General features: G+C 37.9%; 1 pseudogene; it reads left to right on the top strand.

Moving 5' to 3' along the window:
* Window positions 1-5,434, top strand: part of LOC107570954 (dimethylglycine dehydrogenase, mitochondrial-like) — a 39,368-nt pseudogene that overhangs the window by 14,599 nt on the left and 19,335 nt on the right.

The following is a 5,434-nucleotide window of genomic DNA, read 5'->3' as shown; positions in this document are numbered from 1 at the left end:
GCGACGGTTCCCGAGGTGAAGGCGCTGGAGGCAGAGCTTCCGGTGATCAGGGATCTGGAGGGCTCGTATTACCTGCGTCAGGAGCGAGATGGCCTGCTGTTCAGACCCTACGAGAAAGAGGAGAAGATGAAGCTACAGGACTCGTGGATCAGAGACGGAGTTCCTCCAGGTCAGCACACGATCACAGAGAGCAGAGCACAGTCTGAGGTCAGCCAAACGCACAAGCACTCTTTTTCATGAGCATTTGAGTGTGCGGATAAAAACTAGAGTAGAGCGCCATCTGCTGTTAAAATCTAAGCTCAGAATCGATTCCAGAGAGAATAGCAATGCATTCAGAAATCTCAGAATCCATCCACGAATCAATTCTGCATCTGATTTATTGTCACAGTCCTAGTATGAAATAATCAGGTGTGTGTCGCAGGTTTCGGTAAGGAGCTGTTTGAGTCCGATCTGGACCGAATCATGGATCATGTGGAGAGGGCTACGGAGATGGTGCCGGTTCTGAAGAACGCTGACATCATCAGCATTGTGTCTGGACCGATCACATACACACCTGACCTGCTGATCGGACCGCACCAGGGAGCCAGAAACTACTGGACCGCCATCGGCTTCGGGTGAACACACGCACACGCACACTCACACTCACACACACTCACACTCACTCACACACACACACACACACACACACACACACACACACTTAATCCCACACTCACACATACACAAACACATATATACACATACACACACACACTCAATCACACACACACACACACACACACATATACAGTGCATTCAGTTCAATGTTGATTCAGTTCAGTTCAATAACTGTGATTTTGTTCAATATGACTCAATTCAATAACTGATTCAGTTCAATAAGGCAAGGTAAGGCAAGTTTATTGATATAGCACATTCATATGCTATATGCTATACCAATGTGTTTAGTATTCATACACATTGGTCATTCAAAGTGCTTTACATTAAAGGAATTAAAATAATCATAACAAATAATCACAACAATAAAAACAAGGAATTTACAAACTTTTAAAATTAATTTAAAATGAATTAAAACAGTTAAGAATATAATTTTTTATACATAAAATAACAAGAACTATGATTCAGTTCAATAACTGTGATTGCTGGTTCTACAACTCAGATGTGAATTTTTTAAACTTTTGTGCTTTAAAAATTTACGTTTTTTCATAAAGACTACAATAACATACTTATTTTATTTGACTTTTTAATCAAAAACACTGAATTATCATGAATCATTGACCAGATCGATTACAGAATATAGATATGCACAGATGATGAATTATAACTATTTTAGAATTATAATTATTAGAATTAAACAGATTATAGAATACACCTGTACAAATTATAGGATTATATTTTATTATAGAATTCGATTTATGCAGATTTTAGAATACATATATGAAGATGACAGAATTATACTTTTTTACAGAATTAAAGTTATTACAATTATTATTACAATAAAGTTATTATACAGATGATAAATAAATAAAAATAATAAATAAATACAATTCAGACTATAGAAATATAATTTATTATTTATTAATTATAGTTATTATAATTACACACATTATAGAAGACACACATATAATCATATTTAGAATATGCACATATTTCATATTTTAACACATGAAATGTAAATAAGACTTTAGCTGTGTTCTAAAAATTCTGTGATAATCTATAATTACTATTATACTATCACATTTAATTGCTTGTATTTTTGTTCACATTTTCATTTTTAATAATGAACCTGCAGGACGAGCGTGTCTGTAGGGTTATGCATTTATTTATCGGAGTGTCTATTTGCAGTGATTCCACCCTTCAGTTCCAGCGGCGTAGCTTTTTAACGCAATCGACCCGAGTTCCAATCCGCCTTTTGGCTAACTTTTTCCCCTCGTTTTTTCAAATCTCGCATCACATTGGAAAAGCATTTATTTTCGATAACAATGAAGGAAATAATCGAAAAGTTTAAACATTAAAGTATTGGGTAGGGTTATGGTGTAGGGAGGGCTGTATTGTCCCAAAAATGTGGCAGTCATTTAATAACTTGAATTAAAATGATAGTTTACACTCAATACGTTATTGTTGCAGATAATTGCCACTATTTGCAACAAGTAGTATAAATAGCAGAAAATCCTGCTATTTTCACTTAGTGTAAATATAATCCATTGCTATCTGCACTTAGTGTAAACAGCTGCCGCCTTTATTTATTTGTGAAGAGAACAGATGAACAGAGATTGTGCGTCACTCTTCATGTTCAACAACACACACCTCGCAGTGACAGCGAAGGCCACTAAAAACAAGAAAATATGCTAGAAACATAGATTTCTCGATTTTAATAGATTCTCATTTTTATGAACCAATATCGATTCTTAAATCCCAATCGATGCTGTTTTCAGTTGAGGAATGAACCGTACATAGGCCTATATAGTGCGCCTCCCATCCAATAAATTCAAATTCTATCAATTTTATTAGAAAATTCAAGCAATAAATACGGTTTAGGTGCGCTTTAATGTGGCGTGATCAGATCAAGCGAACTGATCATCTCTTTCGCTTAACTAGTGGATAATCGCGATAATAGTGTTCACCTTCTGTTTGATTACATCATTAACTGCAGGATTTTACTGTACATTTCTGCCGTATAGACATCAACTTGACATAGACACCACTGATAAGCTACTACTAAATATAATGTAGAAACTTTAAAATAGAAACTTAAATTTTCCGTAGAGCTGCTTTGCAACGATTTGTATCGTGAGAAACGCTATACAAATAAACTTGAACTGAATACTGGCCTGTGCATAATCAAAGGCATAGCAAAAGACTGGTGACGGTTTTATTTTTGTTCTGGAGCTGATGATTCTGCTGCCTCCAACTGGACAGGGTGGGAATTACAGTTATAGATTACAATAGATCTCCCTCAAAGTGACAGATGTGATGCGTGATGTGGACGATCTCTGCGCTCTGACTGCTTTCAGTGGGTTACCCGAAGGAGGAGCGCTTGGCGGGTCGCCCGACTAACCGGGTCAGCGGCGTCTATGAGCTGCTGAAGGACAGATGCTCCATGGGCTTCCACGCAGGATGGGAGCAGCCGCATTACATCCACGAACCCGGAGACGACTCCGGATACAAGTGAGCATCAGAAATCATTCACTAATGATGGAGCTTAACTTCATCCTTCCCTCGCGGGTTCTAACAAAGCTTTCCCTCGTGGGTCAAACCAGAAGGCCTAAGATGAAACGTTTTTTTTTTTGCTACATTGATACATGAATTTTTATTTTATAAAATTTTTATTTACCTTGTTTTCTTTAATCATGCGTGTTATAATGTGTTTGCACATTGTGGGGGGGTTAGGGGGGTGTAAGTGTTTTTTGCCTTGGGAATATTTTAAAGTCTCAGCCATTCGTTTCTGATTCGTCGACATTTTTTCTGGATTGTGTCGGATTTTGTATTTTTTTTAAAAATCAAATAAAAATGTTTTTCGACATTCCATTCATTGCTATCAAAGTGACCCACGAGGGAAGCACTTGTTACTGTTTTTACACTCACATAAAGTCCTCAAATCCACTCAATTTGTTTTGTGTGTGTTCCAAATTCAAGTGGAACAAAAGTCACAAAGTCTTGCGCCACTCAGATGAACAAAAAAATAAAAAATACAAAAACATTCCGGGTCAAAATGACCCGAGGGAAGGATGAAGGTTAGACGTTTGTGGTCGGTAAGATTTATAATGTTTCTAAAAGAAGTCTTTTCTGCTCACCAAAGCTGCATTTATTTGAACAAAAATACAGTAAAAACAGTGAAATATTACAGTTTCTGCTGACAGGGGTGATGAATGCTTGAATCTGATTGGCTGACGAACGTTCTGAGGTGTGCAATTATTTTCAGGGAAACACACAGCAAACGTATCTCCAGGCAGCTCTTGACCGCATTAATAAATAATAAATAATAATAATAATCACTTCGCCAAGTGATCTGAGTTATTTCAAAGCTCTTACAACAGCAAAATAACCAAAGCTCACAACGACGCTGGCCAAACAAATAAATATAGTAAGCAATAGGATAAAAACGACGGATCATTTCCATGTTTTGCCACAAATTTACGTTGTACATAAAGCACATACTCTATTTCTCCCGCTCTCTCCCTTACAGACGCACAAATGTAAACATAATAAACGCGGCACTCTGATGATTTTATCAGTAAAATAGTTTAGTGGCTTAAAAGCTACATGACATTTCTCACAAGCGAGGTAACAACGGCGCTGTTCGTGAAGAAGATGAAGTTAAAGTTTGACGGTTAGTACAGACGCTGCTGCAGAACACTGCTGAGAGACACAGACTCCGAGAGATAAATCATCTCTCTCTCTAATAACTTAGTTATTAGCTGCTGCATTTTGCTCATAATTCAACGGCCCGGAGTCAATTGTTCCTTACTTAAAACAGCTGTTTTCTGTGTGAATCTCTGTTAAACTGTAATGTATTTCTGTGATGCGCAGCTGTATTTTCAGCATCATTCCTCCAGTCTTCAGTGTCACATGATCTTCAGAAATCAGTATAATATGCTGATCTGCTGCTCGAGAAACATTTCTGATTATTATCAATGTTGAAAACAGTCGTGCTGCACAATATTTTTGTGGAAGCCGTGATACATTTTATTTTTCAGTATTCAGATGAATAGAAAGTTCAAAAGAACAGCATTTATTTGCAATAGATATCTTTTGTAACATTATAAATGTATTTACTCTCACTTTTGATCAATTTAAAGCATCTTAAATAAAACTAATAATGAAAAAAATAATAATAAATGTTACTGACCCCAAATGTTTTACATTAGTGTAAGTAATGCTATAATGAAGTGAAATGTGCTGCTCTGATTGGAGGATTGTGAGTACGTGTCTCTCTCGGGTCCTGTGTGCAGACCCAGCTTCAGAAGGACTAACTGGTTCGGGCCGGTCGGCCGCGAGTGTAAACTGGTGATGGAGGGTGTGGGTGTGATTGACCTTTCACCTTTTGGGAAGTTCATGGTGAAAGGAGAAGATTCACACCGGCTGCTCGACCGGCTGTTCGCCAACACACTGCCAAAGGTGAGAGAAACAGGACAGGACCACCACAGTAATATGTGCTACAGTATGTTTGAGTGAAATATTACAGACAGCCTGATGATCTGGACCAGAGGTTTATGACAGCTGAATCTGTGTGTGTGTGTGTGTGAGAGAGAGAGAGAGAGAGAGAGAGAGAGTGAGTGTGTGTGTGTGTGTGTGTGAGAGAGAGTGTGTGTGTGTGTGTGTGTGTGTGAGAGAGAGAGAGAGAGAGAGAGAGAGAGAGAGAGTGTGTGTGTGTGTGTGTGTGTGTGTGTGTGAGAGAGAGAGAGAGAGAGAGTGTGTGTGAGAGAGAGAGAGAGAG

The sequence above is a fragment of the Sinocyclocheilus grahami genome, unplaced genomic scaffold (genome assembly GCF_001515645.1).
Source record: "Sinocyclocheilus grahami isolate Dianchi unplaced genomic scaffold, SAMN03320097.WGS_v1.1 scaffold1525.1, whole genome shotgun sequence".
Taxonomy (NCBI): domain Eukaryota; kingdom Metazoa; phylum Chordata; class Actinopteri; order Cypriniformes; family Cyprinidae; genus Sinocyclocheilus; species Sinocyclocheilus grahami.
This window is presented reverse-complemented; position numbering and strand designations above follow the sequence as displayed.